Below are 23292 nucleotides of genomic sequence, written 5' to 3' on the forward strand. Positions count from 1 at the left end.
CTCTAAAACATGCTATTAATCTTTAAGTGTCATTTTAAAATCAGACGAGCAATTATCCATCTATTATTTTGACAAAAGTAGTCCAAAAATCTACACATTTATAACATCTTAAATGTATTAATTTCTTTAAAAATATTTGCACAGATATCAACATTACAGCTTTACTAAATAGGGTTCTATTGTTATATATCAAATTAAATAAAGACTATCTAAGAAAGAGAAACTTTAAAAAGACAATTAATTTAGAATAGAGACTAATAAAATAATGATAATAGCAATGATCACTGTCTCTATTTAGAGCATATAGTGTGCAAAGCACTTGACTAGCAGCTCAATTTACACTCTTAAGCTAAAACACAGAATCCTTACAAAGTGGTATTGTCACCCCATTTTTAAATGGGCAAAATGAGATCTTAAGGTCTCAGAGATCTTAAGTGCATGTTCTTAGCAGACCTGGAATTTGAACTCAACCAGCAGGGCTCTTCATCACTACAATGTGTTGTCTCAGCACAAACCTATCCCATTACCAGAAATAACATAAAGCCATATCCTACTAGTGGAACTCTGACAGCTGTTTATTGAGGAAAGAACTGACTGAAAACAATTAGACCAATTTGAAATGGAAAGGCAAGAAATGTTGAACTATTTGCATCCCTTTATTACACATAAAAATATGTTGCTGCCTACATTTTTATTATAATGGAAAGCAGAAAAGAAAGATGCAAGGTTATACTTGTGGTTATTAAAAATAATAGAAATAAAATTTATTCATATACATCTCCAAGTTTAGCCATGTATATGCCAAATATATGCCAAATAACATTTTAAAGTAACTACAATATGAAGAACATTTCCACTCCAACTGCTTTCTCACTCTTTCTCCTTCTCATCCCTTATTTTGTTTTATTTCTTCTTTATAATTTTTTGAGAGGGCAAAGCAATAGATAAAAGCACTCTCTTCTTAACACCATCAAATCGATCACCCCACTGGTATTTTCATCCATATTTTGTTCCCCATCTTTTAAAATGGAGAAGTTGGCCTTGTTCTATAAAAAGCCAACCTTAGCTCCTGTGTTGCTGGTATTAAACACTGTTAAGGACTTCATTCCTAAATGTTTTTCATCTCCTCTGCATTACTAGCACAGTGGATCATTCTCAGTCGCATGTACAGTACTATACTGGATCATTCTCAACAGCTTGTAATTGTGGCTTATATCTTCTATCTAAAATAAACAAACAAAACTTTATAATATCCCCATCCTCTTTCAGCTGCTTTCCCATTTCTTTGCTTTCTTTAATAGAAAATCTATTACATATATCTCCTGAGAGAAGTTTCTATACAATTGTCTCCAGTTTTATTGTCAGTCTTTCCTCTATTCCACTATTTTTAAGTCCAGGCTGCCAAATCCAGTGGTAACTTTTATGCTTTCTTTCAAAAACCTTTCAGCAACATTTATTAGAGCTGACTATTCCTTCCTTCTTCAAGCACTGTTTTTTTTTTTTTTTTTTGGTTTTGTTTTGTTTTGTTTTTTGGCCTCCAATTCATCGGTCTAGTCTGGTTTTCTTTCTGGTTTATTTGCTGCTCTCTTTTGGTATCTTTTGCCTTTGTTACTTGATAACCTGATGACTGAGGGCTGCAGAACCTTAGGAATTAGTCCTTAATGCTCTTGTCCCTTCTTTCCACAATTTCTCACTAAATAACTTCACAAGTTTAAATATTATTTTTAGCTTGATGTCCCTGAAATTTATATATCCAGCCTTAACTTTTTTTCTGAGCTCTTAACCATTCTCTTCAATTGCCTATTTAACTTCTGTACTTAGATATCTAGTAGGTTCCTCAACTTACCATGTCCAAAATATTGCAAAATTATAAAACCTTTTAATCTTCTGATTTGGAAAGTAAAAATGTAAAAAATAAGTATAAAATTTCACCTGTGTAAATTTTCCCTAGACACTTGCTGTCATTGCAAATGTACTTCTAATTTATTATAACCAGATAAAAATATGTTTTAGAAATATATTCAAAATAGAAGGTAAAAATCACTGACATAGGAAAGAGTGAACATTAGCAAAATTATACAATCTTCTAATTTTTATTCTATTTTTATGCCAGTTATTTTACTTTATATGGTAGCATTTATTTCTAATGAAATGAGTTTTTCTGATTGTTATAATAAATTAGAAATAAATTTGCTATAATAAATTTTTACTTTCAAAATAGAACTTTTTTTCTTCCACTAGAAACAAGTAACTGTGCCCATGGCAATTTTTTCTTTAAAATTCTCATTACCCTGAATGTGAAAAAAAGATAGACATATAAAAGTAATGCAATTTTATAACTGCTTATACATAGTAGAATCAATTTTTCAAGATATGTTGTTTTATTCTAATTGTTTTTAAGGAATCTGTTTGAATTATTATAAAAGAATGTATGCTTATCTGAGAAAACATATGTTACTTAGAAACTGTTTTTACAATACCATCAATCTTCATCACTGATCTAAATCCACTGAAAGAGTTCATAGCATTTGTCATTAAGTAACATGTCCTTATCAAATCTAGCTTTGCTATGCCCTAGGAAGAAATCAACTGTCCATCTGTATAAGAATTGTAAGAGAACTTTTTACTATAGTTAAAAATGAGTGAATGAATGAATGAATGAAACTGTCATTTGTCATTTCAGTGTATGCTGAAGGTTTATTTATAATATGGTATTATTTTGAAGCCAGGAGATGTTATTTCAAGTGTGCTATAACAATATTTACATTACATTTTAATTGCTTTAATCTGTTATGAATAACCTAAGGTTTGTTCAGGAAAAAAAAAAAACAGATGGCACTAACTACTACAAAATATAACTGAGTTCTCATTATTGCTACTGTAAATATACTTCTCACTTATTTTATCTTTGCTTCCATCTAATTGGGAATATAATTTCATTAGAAATATGCACTTCACTTAATATAGATTTCACAAGCCTAGCTGGTGCATATGTAGTTTTCAACTGAAATATGGATGATTACTTGAAGTCAGAGATAAGTTGAACTATCATTGTGGTGACAAAAGCAAAAAAAACAAAACAAAAAAACAAAAACAAAAAACACTCCAGTTTTCTTACTGCATTGCTTGGTATAACAAAGAATAAATATACTGAAATCACTCGTAAGTTCTTATGTGTCCTTTCTGTTCAGGAAATCATGTTTTTGGTATAAACTTGTTTATTTCAAGATCTTTCAAAGAAGAAAAATCTTGGATTTCATACAGTTGGATGAGTAATGATATCAGAAGCAGGAGACTTAGACTTAGTGCACCATATTAAGAAATGATGCTAATCCCTGGTATTAGTTCCCTGAATCTTTCCTGCCTCATCTGTAAAACTGGCCTAGGGGTGGGGCGCGGTAGATCACGCCTGTAATCCCAGTACTTTGGGAGGCCGAGGAGGGCAAATCACGAGGTCAGGAGATTGAGACCATCCTGGCTAACACGGTGAAACCTTGTCTCTACTAAAAATACAAAAATTTAGCCGGGCGTGATGGCAGGCACCTGTAGTCCCAGCTACTCGGGAGGCTGAGGCAGGAGAATGGCGTGAACCCGGGAGGTGGAGCTTGCAGTGAGCCAAGCTCAAACCACTGCACTCCAGCCTGGGCAACAGAGTGAGACTCTATCTCAAAAAAACCCCAAAACAACAACAACAAAAAAAACCCACAAAAAACCTGGCCTAGGAATATTTCATCTATTTTATTTAGAATCAGACAAAATATTAAATTTTTATTCTAACAATTATATTCACAATTCTATGAAAATATAATTCTGAAATAAAAAAAGACAAGTAGCCATCCTGGCTAACACGGCGAAACCCCGTCTCTACTAAAAACACAAAAAATTAGCCGGGCGAGGTGGCGGCGCCTGTGGTCCCAGCTACTCGGGAGGCTGAGGCAGGAGAATAGCGGGAACCCGGGAGGCGGAGCTTGCAGTGAGCTGAGATCTGGCCACTGCACTCCAGCCTGGGCGACAGAGCGAGACTCCGTCTCAAAAAAAAAAAAAAAAAAAAAAAAAAAAAGACAAGTAGATTTTAATATGCACTGTATAGGTTTTTTAAGAAGTAATTTTATATTTTTTGCAGTGTGTCAGGAGACTTAGCAAGGTCATGGTCCAAATTCGGTATTCACAATTTCTTACATCCCTCTCTTTCAGCTTTATTCCCTTATATTTTTCTATTGGCTAAAAATGACACTGTATGCTCCACTTCACTATCTATAAGAAAATCAAGATGGGTAATGGGAATACTTAACCTGTGAGAAAAATCCCATCCAGAGTCAAATCAATCAGAAAATATTTGAAATGCAGATGGTAACCTAGAGGTGGATTTCACCCTGGAGAATTTTGCCCTTGATTGAGCCCTTGCTTTGTACATGATCCATCAATTTTATAAAGAATGTTCAACATCATTATTAGGCCCACATTCTGCCAGCTACTCAGAAATGTGGCTATCTGTAGAATTTCATTATGTTACTAAGGATACATCTAATGATATGGCAAGTCAGGTTAAAGTTGATGGCAGCGTGACAGACACATTCCCATCAACCCAGGAGAGAAACAAAGCTGCTTAATGCATGGTATGGAAAAGAAACCTCAAAACCAGTGTTGTAATACACTTCCAAGTATATAGAGATCCCTTTTTTAAAAATGCATATGCATTTATTTATTATACCAAATAATTATTGAACCAGGTATCATGCTTGATTTTGGAGATATTGACAGGAACAACACAGCCCTGCTTTCATAGATTCTTATGCTTTAGGATGCTTACAAAAGTGAGGGTACAATCAATGATATAAGTTTTGTGGAATCAAAGGCCTGTTAGCTTGAAGACTGTCAAAAGGATCTGTACAAGAAACTCATTTCACATCCAAAGATTATAGAAAAGTATATGAGTCGATTTGAAATAGAATTCTAGTATATGGAGATGACCAATATAAGTAAAAAAAAAAAGAGAGAGAAATTATGTAAAAATGATTTCACATTACTTCTAACTGACAGTATACAGTATTTATGTGCTTTTAGTTTTACATTTTTACAAAATTTACCCATTCAATCAGATTCATTAAATATTTACTAAGTACCAAGTACCATATGCCGTGCCGAGTTATGGGGACACAAATATCAAGGATGACATTCTTACCCTTTAGGGAACACAGGCTAAGAGGAGAGTAGATGCAAAAATAGTTTTAAAATAGTAACATGTGTATCAAAATCTGAGGACTCTGTTATTGAAACTGAAAAAATTGTTAAGCATGAAACAAGAAGCAAAAACTAAATAAAATTAAATAATTATAATATGTATTGAGTAACATAATTGATATTATATTGATGCATGTCTCAAAATAGTTATCTATACAAAACTATTTTAAAATAAAATAATTTCTAAAAAATTAAAATGACATATCTGTGTACAAAAGCATCTTCTTTATGCGAATTTCCTGAATATTAAAATAACATGCAAAATAATCATTTGTGTTACACATTTTCATTCTTTAATTGGCTTCTTAGCCACATTTAATGCCTTTTTTACTATGTTTTCTAAAGAATGTGTTTTTTAAATGTATTCTTATTTTTATTAGTATTGCTAGAAACATTTTTATATATTTTAAACTGTCGGTAGCTCAACTGATGTATTCATAAGCCATACTATTTTTAATTGAGAAAATTTCCTCTTTATAGGTGTTAAGCTACCTGGTAAGCTCAGGGTTAATTCTCTGAAATGAAGAAAAATTTCCATTTAATTTTTATTTTCATTAAGCAATATGTAAACATTTCAGCACAAATATTTTCACATGTATTGAATTTTAACTTCTTTTCAGAATACATTTTTTGACACACTTTTATAATATGAAACTTGTCAAACAAGTTTTTTAAAATTATAATTTTTTGAAATATTTATCTACAAGCTGTATAATTATATACAAAATAAATTTTATAAATACAATTTTATTTATATATAATTTATATTAAATAAACATTTTCTTAACTTTATTCTATCCCAGAATAAAGTGGACATTTAATCCAATTAAAAATAACTATCAAAAGATCCTTTCTTCAACAAGTCAAGGCATACTAAAATATTAAAGTTTGAAATTTTCATTCTTTTAAAGAAATCACACTTAAATGTCTTCCTGTTTATTGTTTTCAATAATTGCTATTTACTTAAAATTCTAAAAGCTGAAGATTGTTAGCACTCTACTAACTGAATACTTTAAGATTTTCAATGGATTTTAATGAATAGCTATCAAAATGTAAAGGTTTTATTTTCAAAATCATTCAGTATCATAGTAGGGCATTTTGGTTTATTTGCAAAATAGTACTTCAAAAAACTCAAACCTTTCTAGGACTTATTGACAATGATCAGGATAAAGAGAACACGGTACTGGCATATTATGTTCTTTTATTAATTTTTTTGAATCAGCTTTATTTTCTCTCTCTCTCACTCTCTCTCTGTGTCTCTCACAACCACACCCAGAAACACACACCACTTAGCTCAATTATTTCAATTACATATAAAATATTTGTATATTTTAACAACAGTTTTATTGTGATGGGTAAATATTACAATTTTATTGGTTGCAGTTATGAATTCTGTGTTCATAACAACCAATTCCTAGTACATTTCTGTTTTTTAGTTTTGTAAGAGATTTGTTTTTATTATGAGGTTACGTACCACCAAAATTTACATTTGTATTTTATCACAAAATAAATAATTTTATCTTTAATATTAAATTTTAATTTGTGGCCTTTTATCACTTTCAAATATTTAAAAGATTTTAAATATTAAGTTTATAGTTTTTTTAAAAGGTTTGTGATGTTTATAACATATGTAAAAGTAAGATAAATGAAAACATGCCCCAAAGACCTGAAGGAGGAAATGGAAATATACTATTAGAAGGTTCTTACATTATATGTGAGGTGGTATAATATTATTTAATGATAGGTCTGTCTATTTGACATATGACAGGTTTTCATAAGCTAAAGATATACGTTACAAGTGTTAGAGCAAATGCTTTCCTTTCCTCCCAAAAGAGGTATAGCTAATAAGCTAACAGAAGAGGAAAAATGATGGTAAAATAAAAGGAACAATTAACAGGTGGATTCAATTATATATATATATATATATATATATATATATATATATATAGCAATATGGTAGACAAAGTTTGATCAAGTGAATAATTGTACTAAACATAAATGGTCTAATGCTTAAAAGACTCCAACTAAGGGATAGAGATTTTCAAACTATAAAACATCAAGATGCAACCATAAGCTATTTACTAGTAGTCTACTTTAAATATAAAGACACTGGTAACTTAAAAGTAAAAAGATGCTAAAAGGCAGAACATGCCACACTAATCATAGGATATACATATAGACAAAGTAAATTTTAACACAGGAAAATTACCAGAGAAAAAGAGAGAGATTTCATATCAATAAAAGAATCAAAAAAGGTTCAAAAAAACCCCATAGTATCCAAAATGTATGCAGCTCATATCATATCTTCAAACTGCATGAAGCAAAAAATAAAAGTAAAAGATGAAAAGAATAGACAAATGTGAAACTGCACTGGGGCATTTTAACACTTTTCTTGAGTAGTTGATAAAGTAAGTGAGCAGGAAGTAATGATAGTGAATAATTAACACTATCAACAAAATTGATACTTATAAAACACTGCAAAAACTATGGGAATACACTTTTTTTAGGTAGGTGCGCAAGGTTTTTTTTTTTTTTTTTTTTTTTTTTTTTTTTTTTTTTAAACATGCTGGGCTATGGTTTTCTCAGTAAAACAAGCTTCAGTAAATTTGTTTGTTTGTTTATTTGTTTGTTTATTTATTTTGAGACAGAGTCTTGCTCTGTCACCCAGGTTAGAGTGCAGTGGCACGATCTCGGCTCACTGTAAGCTCCGCCTCCCAGGTTCACGCCATTCTCCTGCCTCAGCCTCCGGAGTAGCTGAGACTACAGGCGCCCACCACCACGCCCGGCTAATTTTTTGTATTTTTAGTAGAGACAGTGTTTCATATGTTAGCCACGATGGTTTTGATCTCCTGACCTCGTGATCCATCCGCCTCGGCCTCCCAAAGTGCTGGGATTACAGGCGTGAGGCACCGCACCCGGCCTAAGTCTCAGTAAATTTAAAAATAATAAAATACTAATTTTAACTGAATTTATAATACATGTTTAACTTTAACACAATCAACTGTCAAAGACTTTTACATCATGAAATGAACACAAAAATAAAACTTGCATTGGAATTTAAGTATTTGAGGCAATCAATGTTACTGATTCTCTAATTGACGCAATTGACGTGACTCATATAAAAATAGATTTATTCAACTATTTGTGAAGTTCTGCTAAGGGAGTTGGTGTATTAACACTCTTCTTACATTCTCAGAAGATAATTTAGAATACAATGTGATGAAATTAGTATAGTAGAGTTTTCATTTCACCTAAATACAAAGTCCTCCTTTTTAAAACACGTTTGTGTCTTCTGGTTTTCACATCATCAGTGAAAACACTATGGTCCTCATGTATGTTAACATACACTGTATGCAAGTTGCAAGTTCATCAGCACTTTTTAAAAAGAAAATTTAATTGAGTTTTTTTGTAATTAGTGTGCAGACGTTATTAGCAGTTTGTACATAATCCTTAATATAAATATTAAAAATCTAAAAATCTTGTAGCTAATCCAAACATCTATTCCAATGATTTATCATCTTAAAGTTTGTAGGCAATTTACTCATAAAAAAGAATACCAAGTAATAATATCTTAAAATAACTAGTTATACACTCTTAGGTCTAAAGTACCAACATATACCAAGATTTAAAGACAGAAAACCAGGATTCAAACACAGTAAATTCTTCAATTAAAATATCCCATTCTTCATAACACGCTAGCAAGTAATTAGGAAAGAAAAACCTATTACTAACAAAGATATCGTGATGCTAGTGATAAATTGCATACCAAGGAGCACTTTAATTTAGGAAATAATTCCAATAAAAAGAACATGACAAGTGACATCAGCATGATGGCAAAGTAGAAAATCCTGTACACTCTACCCCCCAAAAAACACAAATTTGGGAACAAATCATCAACAAATTTCCTTTATGAGAAATCCAGAAACTAAATGAAAGGCTCCTGCAGCCCAGGTGAATGTGAAACCAGACTGACCAAAACTAGAAGAGAGATCCAGAACACCCTCTCGCCAGAATCCCCACCACTGGCAAAGTGCTATATAATCAGGAAGAGATTCACTCCTAGCTCCCAGCTTCTCCCGGAGGAGAAAAGGGCTTGGTTTGCACATGCATCACCCCAACGATTCCAAGAGGGCTCTGCAAAGGTCTGGCTTCTGTCTTGCCAGTCTTGGATCTCTGATGGGACCAGCACAGTATATTAGCTGGGGAAAACAAAGATGGAAGCTAGGGGCATCAATTGCCCCTAGCTTCAAGCTTCCCTGCTGCTCAGATGTCCCAAGTATTCTTTGTGCTCAGCATAACATGAGCAACAACAACAACCACAAACAAACAAACAAACAAAAATCAGCTCTCAGCTTCTCTCTGAGAAGAAAATGAGTTTATCTGAGCATCCAATGCCCCAACTTTGCCAGGACTGCCCAAAGAACTGGCAACTATTTGCCAGTCTTACAACTCTAACTGGTCTGCCACAAATAAGGGATAATGGAAATAGTGATTTGGACGGGTAGATGTCATAGTTTCCCGCAGTGGGTCAGCACAGAGCAAACACGCAAAAAGCACAGCTAGTGGGGTACAGTGGCTCACACCTATAATCCAAGTACTTTGAATATTTGAAAGGCCGAGTTCAGGAGTTCAAGATCAGCCTGAACAGCATGGCAAAACCACATCCCCACAAAAAATACAAAAATTAGCCAGCAGAGTGGTGCATGTCTATAGTCTCAGCTACTGAAAAGGCTGAGGCAGAAGGATCAATTTGAGCCTGGGAGTTTGAGACTGCTGTGCATTGTGAGTATGCCACTGCACTACAGCCTGGGTGATAGAACAAGACTCTGTCTCAGAAAAACAAACCAACAAAACCCATCTGTCTGTTTCTCCTTGTAAAGAGAAACAGTTGTTGGTAGAAACTGTAGAATCTCTGGCCAGGTTGATTGATGGTGGTCTTCTCTGGTACAAGCAGAGTCTGGGCAGACGGGATGCAGTGTGTATAATTGGATAATACACATACGCCAATGCAGAGCATCAAGGAAAATTAAGAATCAAAAAAATAATTCAAACAAAGGAATAAGATAAATCTCCAGACAACAACCTTAATAAAATGAAGTTATACAATTTATCTGACAGAAAAGTCAAAATAACTATCATAAACATGCCCACAAGGGTCAAGAGAATCACGTATGAACAAAATGAGAATTTCAACAGACAGACAGAAAATATAAGAAAGTACCAAACAGAAATCATGGGACTGAAGAACACAATAACTGAAGTGAAAAATAACTAGTGAGGTTCAGCAGCAGACTAGATCGAGCTAATAAAAGGACCAGCAACTCAAGGAGACATCATTAAAAATAATTCAGTCAAATGGGCAAAAACTAGAAGCATTCCCTTTGAAAACTGGCAAAAGACAGGGATGCCCTCTCTCACCACTCCTGTTCAGCATAGTGTTGGAAGTTCTGGCTAGGGCAATCAGGCAGGAGAAAGAAATAAAGGGTAATCAATTAGGAAAAGAGGAAGTCAAATTGTCCCTGTTTGCAGATGACATGATTGTATATTTAGAAAACCCCATCATCTCAGCCCAAAATCTCCTTAAGCTGATAAGCGACTTCAACGAAGTCTCAGGATAAAAAATCAATGTGCAAAAATCACAAGCATTCCTATACAGCAATAACAGAGAGTTCATCAGTGAACTCTCGTTCAGAACTGCTACAAAGAAAATAAAATAGCTAGGAATCCAACTTACAAAGGATGTGAAGGAACTCTTCAAGGAGAACTACAAACCACTGCTCAACAAAATAAAAGAGGATACAAACAAATGGAAGAACAGTCCATGCTCATGAATAGGAAGAATCAATATTATGAAAATGGCTATACTGCCCAAGGTAATATATAGATTCAATGCCATCCCCATTAAGCTACCAATGACTTTCTTCACAGAATTGGAAAAAACTACTTTAAAGTTCATATGGAAACAAAAAAGAGTCCGCATCACCAAGACAATCCTAAGTCAAAAGAACAAAGCTGGAGGCATCACACTACCTGATTTCAAACTATACTACATAGCTACAGTAACCAAAACAGCATGGTACTGGTACCAAAACAGAAATATAGACCAATGGAACAGAACAGAACCCTCAGAAATAATACCACACATCTACAACCATCTGATCTTTGACAAACCTGACAAAAACAAAAAATGGGGAAAGGATTCCCTGTTTAATAAATGGTGGTGGGAAAACTGGTTAGCCATATGTAGAAAGCTGAAACTGGATCCCTTCCTTACACCTTATACAAAAATTAATTCAAGATGGATTAAAGACTTTGATGTTAGACCTAAAACCATAAAAATCCTAGAAGAAAACCTAGGCAATACCATTCAGGACATAGGCATGGACAAGGACTTCATGACTAAAACACCAAAAGCAATGGCAACAAAAGCCAGAATTGACAAATGGGATCTGATTAAACTAAAGAGCTTCTGCACAGCAAAAGAAACTACCATCAGAGGGAACAGGCAACCTACAGAATGGGAGAAAATTTTTACAATCTAGCCATCTGACAAAGAGCTAATATCCAGAATCTACAAAGAACTTAAACAAATTTACAAGAAAAAAATCAAACAACCCCATCAAAAAGTGGGCAAAGGATATGAACAGACACTTCTCAAAAGAAGACATTTATGCAGCCAACAGACACATGAAAAAATGCTCATCATCACTGGCCATCAGAGAAATGCAAATCAAAACCACAATGAGATACCATCTCACACAGGTTAGAATGGCAATCATTAAAAAGTCAGGAAACAACAGGTGCTGGAGAGGATGTGGAGAAATAGAAACACTTTTACACTGTTGGTGGGACTGTAAACTAGTTCAACCATTGTGGAAAACAGTGTGGCGATTCCTCAAGGATCTATAACTAGAAATACCATTTGACCCAGCCATACCATTACTGGGTATATACCCAAAGAATTATAAATCATGCTGCTCTAAAGACACGTGCACATGTATGTGCACAATAGCAAAGACTTGGAACCAACCCAAATGTCCATCAATGATAGACTGGAGTAAGAAAATGTGGCACATATACACCATGGAATAGTATGCAGCCATAGAAAAAGGATGAGTTCATGTCCTTTGCAGGGATATGGATGAAGCTAGAAACCATCATTCTAAGCAAACTATCGCAAGGACAGAAAACCAAACACCGCATGTTCTCACTCATAGGTGAGAATTGAACAATGAGAACACTTGGACACAGAGTGGGGAACATCACACACTGGGGCCTGTAGTGGGGTGGGGAGAGGGGACAGGGATAGCATTAGGAGATATACCTAATGTAAATGATGAGTTAATGGGTGCAGCACACCAACATGACACATGTATACATATGTAACAAACCTGCACATCGTGCACATGCACCCTAAAACTTAAAAGTATAATAAAATAAATAAATAAATAATAAAATTAATTCAATCAAAAGAGCAAAAAGAACGAAATAATGAAAAAGTGAAGAAATCTTAAGGCTCACAATTTAGGGACCAATATTTACATTAGGAGAGTGTCAGAAGGAGAAGAGAAAAAGAAAAAAACAAAATAGTTTACTCAAGCAAATAATAGCTAAAATCTTCCCAAATCTGGAGAATGAAATGAACATCCAGACCCAAGAACTCCAAAGAACACCAAATAAGAGTAACCTAAAGAAATCCACACTGAGACATATTACAAGCAAATTGTCAATAGTCATTAAAGACAAAGAAAACATTTTGAAAGCAGAAAGAGAAAAAGAACTTGTCACATATAAGGGGAAGCTCCCTAAGAGTAGCTATTTCAGCAGAAGCTTTGGAGACCATAAAGGAGGGTGATGGTATATTTAAAATGTGAAAAGAAAAAATAGCCTACCACCGTACATGGTCAAACCGTCTTTCAAAAATGAAGGACAGAAAAAGACTCCCAAACAAAAGTTGAAGGAGCTCATCACCACTAGACATGCCTTACAAGAAATGCTAAGAAAGGTCTTCAATTTGAAATGAAAGGATTCTATATATCAAACATACAACACAAGAATATATAAAACTCAGTTGCGACTTTGCATTAGAAGTCCGTGTTGATCCTACCACAGTGGAACACAGCATTGGGCAGAATTCCAAAGCCCTTGACTCTGGGCCAGTACCCACAGAGAGAATATTTATTCTCACACCAGGCAGGACAGAAATCTGTAGCCACAGTCACAGCAAAAAGGCTTAAGCCCTAGCTGACTGAAATGGTCTTGGGCCTCAAATAAATTTCAGTGGCAGCAATTCTGTAGTGACCGTGGTCTTTGGGTGAGTCCCAGTGCTGCACTGACCTGGAAGGTTGTGTTATGGTGCAACCCAGAGTGACATCAGCTGCAGGGGCCACAGAAGTGCAGATGTCACCTCTCACCTAACTCCAGGTAGCACAGAGCAGAAACAAAGAGAGAGACGGGACATCTTCCACTTGAGGGAAGGAGAGGGAAGAGTACTGGGGACTTGGCCTTGTAAACTAGCACACTGCCACCACAGCACAACACAGCATGGGGCAGATCCCCAAAGCCCCTGATTTCAGGCCACTGCTTGCATCATTTCTTCTAGATACATTCCACGTCAGAAGGAAATCTGCTACTCTGGCAGGATGGAACAAACCCAAATCTGAGCTAGCTTCACTACCAGCTGATTAAAGTGGCCTGAGGCTATCAATAAACATCAGCAGCCGTCAGGCCGTGATTATGGGCATTGGGTGAGCCTCAGTACTATGCTGGTCTGGAAGGTTGCAGGCTTTGGGTGCAATCTAGCATGATGCCAGTTACAACAGCCACAGGAATGGTCACATCACCCCTTCCCAAACTCCAGGCAGCTGAGTATGAAGAGACTTCTGTTTGAGGGAAAGAGAGGAGAGTGAGTGAAGGATCATCCTGGCAACCCAAGAAATTCTCCATGATCTCTCAAAAGTCCATCAGAAATAAGTACATAAAAGTCCACAAGATAGTTACAGTGTAATTGGACTTAGAATATTCTCTAGTACTGAAACAGCTGAAGTGACTACAAGCTTGGGGAACTCAATAATAAATCCTGTTTGAATTTTTGAAACATTCTCTGAAGAAGGATGGGTACTAACAAGGCCAGACTGTGAAGACTGAAATAACTAACTCTATAATGCCCAGACATTGATTGACACATATCCACAAGTCTCAAGAACATTCAAGAAAATATGATCTAACCAAACAGACTAAGTCACCAGTGATTAACCTTGGAGTGACCGAGATGTGCAACCTTTTGGTGAATTCAAAATAGCTAATTTGAGGAGCTCAATGAACTTCCAGAAACTCAGATAATCAATTTAGAAGTTTATTCGAGAAATTATATATATATATATGTGTGTGTGTGTGTGTGTGTATAAAATTTAAAAAATCAAATAGAAACCTACAAACCTACAGATGAAAAATACAATTGATGAACTGATGAATGCAAAAATGCATTAGAGTGTCTCAACAGCAGAATTGATTAAGCAGAGGAAATAATTCATGACCTGGAAGACAGGCTATTTGAAAATATACAATCAAAGGATTAAGAAGAATAAAGAAGGCTTACAAGATTTAGAAAACAGCTTCAAGAAGGCAAATCTAAGTGTCATTGGACTTAAAAAAGGAGTGAGAGGTAGGGATACAAAGTATATTCAAAGAAATGATAACAGAGAACATTCCAAATTTAGAGAAAAATATGACTATCCAGGTACAAAAAGGTCAAAGATCACAAAGCAGAGTCAACCAAAATAACACTATCCCAGGGCATTTAATAATCAAACTCTCAAATGTCAAGGACAAAGAGGATTCTACAAACAGCAAAAGCAAAACAAATAACATATAAATGAGCTACGATTTGGCAGTAGACTTCTCAGCAAGCTATGAGAGAGTATCATGGAATATTCAAAGTGCTAAAGGCAAAAAAATTTCTAACCAAGAATATAGTAGTGAGAAAAACTGCCTTTCAAACATGAAGGAGAAATAAAAACTCACAGACAAACAAAAGCTAAGAGACTTGATCATCATAACTGTCTTATAAGAAATGCTAGTGGGAGTCCTTCTATCTGAAAGAAAGGGATGTTAATATACAGCAAGAAATCATCTGAAAGTATAAAACTCACTGATAAAATTAAGTACAAAGACAAATTCAGAATATTCTAATACTGTAATCATGGTGTGTAACACTTGTATCTTTAGTCTGAAGACGAAAAGACACATCTATCAAAAATAATAACTATAACAATTTGTTATGAGATAGACAATATGGAAATATAGAAATTGATACAACAAAAAGCCTAAATATGGAGAGCAGTAGGAAATCAAAATGCAGGGCTTTATAGATTTTTCTTTGCTTCTTTCTATGCTTTTCTCTGCCACCAAACTTAAGTAGCTATTAGTTTAAAATAACTTGTTACAACTAAAAGATTTTCTTTGTAAGCCACACAGTAATCACAAAACATAGGCTTATAATAGAGAAAGTAAAAATAAAAAGCAAGGGATTCAAACATACTACCTTTGTGGTTAAGAAAATCATTTAACTCATTACTTGTTATTGGTCTATTCAAGTTTTCTATTTCTTCATGGATCAATTTTGGTAGATTTATGAGTCCAGAAATTTGTGGTTAAGAAAATCAGTTAACCACAAAGGAAGTGAAGAAGAAAGAAAAAGAGAAGTTATAAAATAACCAGAAAAAAAGTAACAAAATGGCATTAGTAAGTCCTTATCTATCAATAATGGTATTTAATGTAAATTGACTCAATTTTTAATTGAAAAACAAAGTGGCTGAATGAATTAAAAAATAAGACCCAAATTCATGCTGCCTGGAAGGAACATATTCATCTATAAGGACATGCATATATTGAGTGTGAAGGTATGAAAAAGGTATTTTATGCAAAGGGAAACCAAAAAAGAGCAAGAGTAGCTATACTTAGATAAAATAGATGGCAAGTCAAAAAACTAAAGAGATACAAAGGAACTTATTATATAATAATGAAGGGCTCAATTTATCAAGAGGGCATAACAATCATAAATATATATGTACCCAATATCAAAGTGCCCAAATATTTAAAGGAGATATTAATACAGCTAAAGGAAGAGAGAAAGAACAATACAATAATAGTGGGAGACTTCAACACTCCACAATCAGCAATGGATAGATCATCCAGACAGAAAATCAACAAAGAAACATTGGAATAAAACTACACTGCACACCAAATGGACCTACTTGACATCTTTACAAAAGATTGTATCCGGCTGCTGCAGAGTATACATACTTCTCATTAGTACCACGAACATTCTCTGGGATAGAGCATAGGTTATGCCACAAAACAAGTCTTGACAAATCCCAAAATATTTGAATCGTATAAGTATCTTTTCTGACTATAATGGAATAAAACCAGAAATCAAAGACAAAAGCAATATTAGAAATTGTATAAATAACATGGAAATTAAATGACATGATCCTGAACAACCAATGGGTCAACGAAGAAATTAAGAAGGAGATTAAAATATTTCTTGAAAAAAGGAAATATAAACAAAACACCCCAAATAAAACCTAAATATACAACAAAATCAGTTCCAATTTATAGCAGGAAATACCTATAAAAAAAGTAGAAAGACTTCAAATTAACAATCTGATGCACCTCAAAGAGCTAGAAAACAATGACAAATCAAACCCCAAATTAGCAGAAGGAAAGAAGGAATAAAGATCAGAACAGGAAAAAAAAAAAAAAAAAAGAGTGAAAAAACACACAAAGTATAAAATGAAAACTCTTTTTTTTGAAAAAATAAACTAAATTAACAATTTTTTCTTAGCTAGACTAAGAGAAAGGACAGAAGACTCAGATAAAAATCACAGGCAAAAAATGAGAGATTAAAACTGATACCACAGAAACACGAGGAATTATTAGAGACTATTATGAAGAAGAATACACAAAAAATGGGAAAACCTAGAAGAAGTACACAAATCTTTGGACACATAAATCTACCAAAATTGATCCATGAAGAAATAGAAAACTTGAACAGACCAATAACAAGCAATGAGTTGAAAGTAGTAAAAAAAAACAAAAAAAAAAAACAAAAAAAAAAACAAAGAAAAAAGGCTCCCATCGATGAAAAACTCAGGACCAAATGGATTCCCTGCTAAATTCTACCAAACATTTAAAGAAGACCTAATACCAATTCTAATCACACTATTTCAAAGAATTGAAGAGGAAGTACACTTCCAAACTCATTCTATGAGGCCAATTTTCTCTGATATCAAAATCAAAGACACAGCAGAAAAAGAAAACAAAGAGTCTCAACCAAATACTAGCAAACTGAACACAACAACACATTAAAAAGATCATTTACTGTGATCAAGTGGGATACATTCCTGGGATGCAAATATCATTCAACATATTCAAATCAGTGAACAGGATACATCTCATTAGCAGAATCATGGATATAAACTATATGCAGCATTTCAACAGATGCTAAAAAAAAAAAAAAAAAAAAAAAGAAAAAGAAAAAGAAAAAAAGCTGTCAACAAAATTCAGTATCCCTTACTGATAACAGTTCTCAACAAACTGGTTATGGAAGGAATATATCTCAAAATAACAAAGGGCATATATAACAAACCAACAGCTAACATCATCCTAAATGGAGAAATGTTAATAGCCTTTTTTCCTAAGATCTGGAACAAGACAAGAATGACCACTTTTATAACTTTTATTCATCATAGTACTAAAAGTTCTGCCCAGATCCATTAAATGAGACAAAGAAATAAAAGGCATCTAAATTAGGAAGAAGTAATACTGTCTTTGTGTGCAAATGACATGATCTTATATTTAAAGGAACCTAAAGGTTCAACCAAAATGTTGTTAGAACTTATAAATAAACTCAGTAATGTGGCAGGATACAAAATCAACATACAAAACTTAGTAGCATTTTCATATGCCAATAACCAACCATATGAAAAAAATCATGAAATAAATCCCATTTACAATAGCTACAAAATATATAAAATACCTAGAAATAAATTTAACTAAAGGAGTGAAATCTCTCTACAATGAAATTTATAAAACGCTACTAAAAAAATAGGACACAAGAAAAATGGTAAGACATTTAATGTCCATAGATTGGAAGAATTAATATTTTTATAAGGTCTGTACTACCCAAAGTCATTTACAAATTCAAAGTAATTCCTTCCAAAGTACCAATGACATTTTCTTGCTCCCTGGCCATCTTGGCAGGTGCTCTTGAGTGGGGCCTGTCCGGCACCTAAGGCGGGAACATGGGGGCCACAAAGAAGAGGAAAACATCACTGGAGTCAATTAACTCTATACTCCAACTCATTATGAAAAGTGGAAAATATAGGCCAATATCCCAGATGAACATAGATGCAAAGAGCCTCAACCAAATACTAGCAAACTGAACACAACAACACATTAAAAAGATGCTAGGGTACAAGCCAACTCTGAAGATGATCAGACAAGGCAAAGCAAAATTCATCATCCACTCTAGAAACTGCCTGACTTTGAAGAAATCTGAATTATAGTACCAAGTATTGTTGGCAAAAACTGGTATCTATCACTACAGAGGCAATAATACTGAATTGGGTACAGCATGTGGAATATACTACAGACAACACATACTGGCTATCATTAGGCTGGGTGATTCTATCATTAGAAGCATGCCAGAACATTATGGTGAAAAATAAACAATGCAAAATTTTTATTTAATAAAACTTGTCAGCGTTCATTTTTTGTTAAAAAAAGTACTAATGCCACTCTTCAGAGAAAATTTTTAAAAAATTCTAAAATTCCTATGGAATCACAAAAGATCCTGAATAATTAAAGCAATTGGAGCAAAGAGAATAAAGATAGCTTGGGGGCATCAAGCTATCTGACTTTAAAATATGCTGCAAAGTTATAGTAAACAAGACAGTGTGATAAAAATAGACATATAGACGAATGGAAGAGGAAAAATAACTCAGAAATAAATCCATACATCTACCGCCAACTCATTTTTAACAAATACACTGTGAAAGGACTTCAATAAATGGTGCTGCAGAAATTGGATATCCACACGTAGAAGAATAAAACTAGACCCCTATCTCTCACCATATACAAAACTAAAATCAAAATAGATTAAGACTTAAATGTAAGTCTTTAATCTATGAAACTACCAGAAGAAAGCATTGGGAAATACTTCAGGACATTAGTTCTGGCAAATACTTTGCATAAGACCTCAAAATACAGACAATACAAGCAAAACTAAACGAATGTGATTATATCAAACTAAACAGCTTCTGTAAAGCAAAGTAAATAATCAACAAAGTGAAGAGATAACCTGCAGAATGGGAGAAAATATTTGCTAACTACCCATCTGACAAGGGATTAATAACCAGAATACGTAAGGAACTAAAACAACTCAATAGCAAGAAAACACAGCAAAACAAACCAAAACAAAAAAGAAACCCACAAATAATTCAATTAATAATTGAACAAATGCTTTGAATAGGCATTTTTCAAAATAAGACATACAAATAGCCACCAGGTAAATAAAAAAATGTTTAACATCACTAATCATCAGGGAAATGCGAATCAAAACCACAACAAGATATTATCACACACCAGTTAAAATGGCTACTATCAAGACAGAAAATAATATGCTGACAAAGATGCAAAAAAAAAAAAAAAAAAAAAAAAAGAGGAAATGCTCATGCTCTGTTGGTGTGAATGTTAATTAATGCAGCAACTATATAAAATAGTACGAAGTTTCCCTTAAAACCTAAAAATACAACTACCACATGATCCAGCATTCCCACTGCTATTTCCCCTAAAGAAAGAAAATTAGTATATCAAAGAGATAATTGCACATCCATGTTTATTGCAACCCTATTCACAGTAACCAAGGTATTCAATCAACCATTATTTGATGAGTGGATAAAGAAAATGTGGTGTATATACACAATGGAATGTTACTCAGTCACAGGGCGGTGGGGAAACATAAAAACATGTCACAGTAACATTGGTGGAACTAGAGGACATTATGTTAAGTGAAATAAGCCAGCCACAGAATGACAAATATTGCATGTTTTCACTTATATATGGAAGCTAACAAAAAATTGATCTCTTGGATGTGGTGAGTCAAATGGTGGTTACCAGATACTGGGAATTGTAGCATTCCAATGGGATGAAGAGGGTACAAAAATACAGTTACATAGAAGGCACAAGTTCTATTGTTCAACAGCACAGAAGAGTGATGATAGTTAATAAGAACTTATTTTATATTTCAAAATAGCTAGAAGAGAATATTTAAAATGTACAACACAAAGAAATGATAAATGTTTGATATAATGAATATTCCAATTACTATTATTTGATAATTACATACTGTATGCATGTATCAAAATATCCCTTGTACCCCATAAATATGTACAACTATTACCTATCAATAAAATAGAGAAATAGAAAATATCTCAAGACAAATGAAACAAAAACACAATATGCCAAAATGCATGGGAAACAGAAAAAACAGGATTATGTAAGAAGTTCATAGCAATAAACATCTACATAAAAAGGAAAAATGTCTCAAATAAATAACCTAACTTTATACTTCAAGGAACTAGAAGAACAAAGAAGCTCACAGTTAGCAGAAGGAAGGAAATAATCAAGATTAAAGAAAATAGAAAAACAAAATAGAAAATAGAAAAACAATTAAAAAATAAAACTAAAGTTGGCTTCTTGAAAATCTCAACACAATTGAGATTCCCTTAGCTATTCTAAGAAAAATGAGGTAAGACTAAAATAACTAAAATCAGAAAAGAAAGAATAGTGCTACAGACATAAGAGACTACATTGAACAATTATATGATAACAAGCTGGATAATTTAGGAAAAAAAAGTGGATAAATTTATAGAAATATACAGGCTATCAAAACTAAATCATAAGAAATAGAAAGCCTGAACAGACTCATTACTAATAGGGCCACTTAAGCAGTATTTTAAAATCTCCCAACAAAGAAAAGCCCATGACCAGATGACTTCACTGGTGAATTCTACCAAACGTTTAAATAAGAATTAATTTCTATCCTTCTCAAACTCTTCCCACCCAACCCCACAAATTGAAACAAACAAAACCAAACCAAAAACAAACAAACAAAACATTTCCAAACTCATTTTGTAAAGGCAATATTCCCTGATACCAAAGCCAGAAAAATACACCACAAGAAAAAAGAAAAAAAAAAAAATTAGAGATCAATATTTCTGAAGAATATATGTGCGAAAATCCTCAACAAAATACTAGTAAACTAAATCCAACAACATATTAAAATGTTAAAAGGATCATACACAATGTCCAAGTCAGATTTATTCCTGGGACAGATGGATAGTTCAATATATAAAAATCAATTATTTTCATACACCATATTAACAGAATAATGGATTAAGATCACATGATCACATGATAATTTCAATAGATGCAGAAAAGGCATTTGACAAAATTAAATACATTTTCATGCTAAAAAAAAAATCCTCAATGCATTAGGAATAGAAGAAGAAAAATGTTTCAACACAATAAAGGCCATATATCAAAAACCCACAGCTAACATTGTACTGTTTGGGGAAAAAAAAAATAAAAAATAAAAAAATAATAAAACCTGAGAACTTTTCCTCCAAGATCAGGAATAAGTTAAGGATGCTTACTTCCCACTCCTATTGAGCATAGTACTGCTAGTCCTGGTTACAGCAGTTAAGGTAAGAAAAAGAAACAAAAGGCCTCCAAACTGGAAAAAAAAAATAGGTAAAATAGTATCTGTTGGCAGATGACACAATCTTTTATATAGAAAATCCTAAAGATTTGTTGAAAAAAATTGTTGGAACTAATAAATTCAATAAAATTTCAGGATACAAAATCAACATGCAAAAATCAATTGTGTTTCTACATACACTAACAATGAACTATCTAAAAAGGATACTCAGAAAACTATCTAATTTAAAATAATCTCTTAAAGAATAAAATACTCAGAAATAATTTAACTAAGGAGGTGACAGACTTGTATACTGAAAACTATAAAACATTAATGAAATAAATTAAAGATGCAAACAAATGGAAGAACAGCCTCTGTTCATGGATTATAAATAGAAAAAAAACATTTCTACAATTCACATGAACCCAAAAATAACCTGAATACCAAATCAATTTTGGAGAAGAATAACAAAACAGAAGGCATCAGATCTCCTGATTTCAAATATATATTACCAAAGTACAATAATCAAAACTGCGTGGTACTGGCATAAAGAGAGACATATAGAACAATGGAAGAGAATAGAGAGACCAGAAATAAATCTATGAAAGGGTAACAGGTCTGCACCTTAAGACAAGGAAACAAAAAGGTGTGGGAAGATGGGCAGGGGTACCAGGAATGCACAAAGGGGAGAGTATAGTTTCCCTGACAAACGGTATTTAGAAAATTGGATATCCACAAGCAAAAAATGAAATTAGATCCTTATCTTACAGTATACACAAAAATCAACTCAAAATGGATTAAAAGCTTAAACACCAGATCTTAAGCTGTAAAACTTCCAGAAGGAAAAAAAAAAAAGAGAGAGAAGAAAGCTTTATAACGTTGGTATTCACAATGATTTCATGGACATGACACCAAAGGCATAGATGACGAAAACAAAAATAAACGAGCAGGAATGCAACCAACTTAAAAGCTTCTGTACAATCAGCAAGGGTGAAATGGCAACCTATGGAAGGGGAGAAAATATTTTCAAGTCATACATGTAATAATAGATCAACATCCAAAATACGTAGGGAACCTCTACACCTCAATAGCAAATGACTGATATAAAACAGTCAAAGGTCTTGAATAGGCATTTCTACAAAAAAGGCATACAAATGGACAACAGGTATATGAAGAAATGGTTAACATCACTAATCATCAAAGAAATGCAAATTAAAATCTCAGTAATATATTACCTCGTACCTGTCAGGAGGGTTATTATTTATACAAAAGATGTTGGCAAGAATATG

At 33.4% G+C, this 23292-nt stretch overlaps 1 protein-coding gene and 1 pseudogene across 1 annotated transcript in view; one reads left to right on the forward strand and one right to left on the reverse strand.

Moving 5' to 3' along the window:
* Positions 1–23292, reverse strand: part of CSMD3 (CUB and Sushi multiple domains 3) — a 1234679-nt gene that overhangs the window by 260837 nt on the left and 950550 nt on the right. The gene's annotated exons all lie outside the window — the stretch shown is intronic.
* LOC112630088 lies at positions 18546–18971 on the forward strand (annotated as a pseudogene).

Source organism: Theropithecus gelada, chromosome 8, assembly GCF_003255815.1.
Source record: "Theropithecus gelada isolate Dixy chromosome 8, Tgel_1.0, whole genome shotgun sequence".
In the NCBI taxonomy this organism is placed as follows: Eukaryota; Metazoa; Chordata; class Mammalia; order Primates; family Cercopithecidae; genus Theropithecus; species Theropithecus gelada.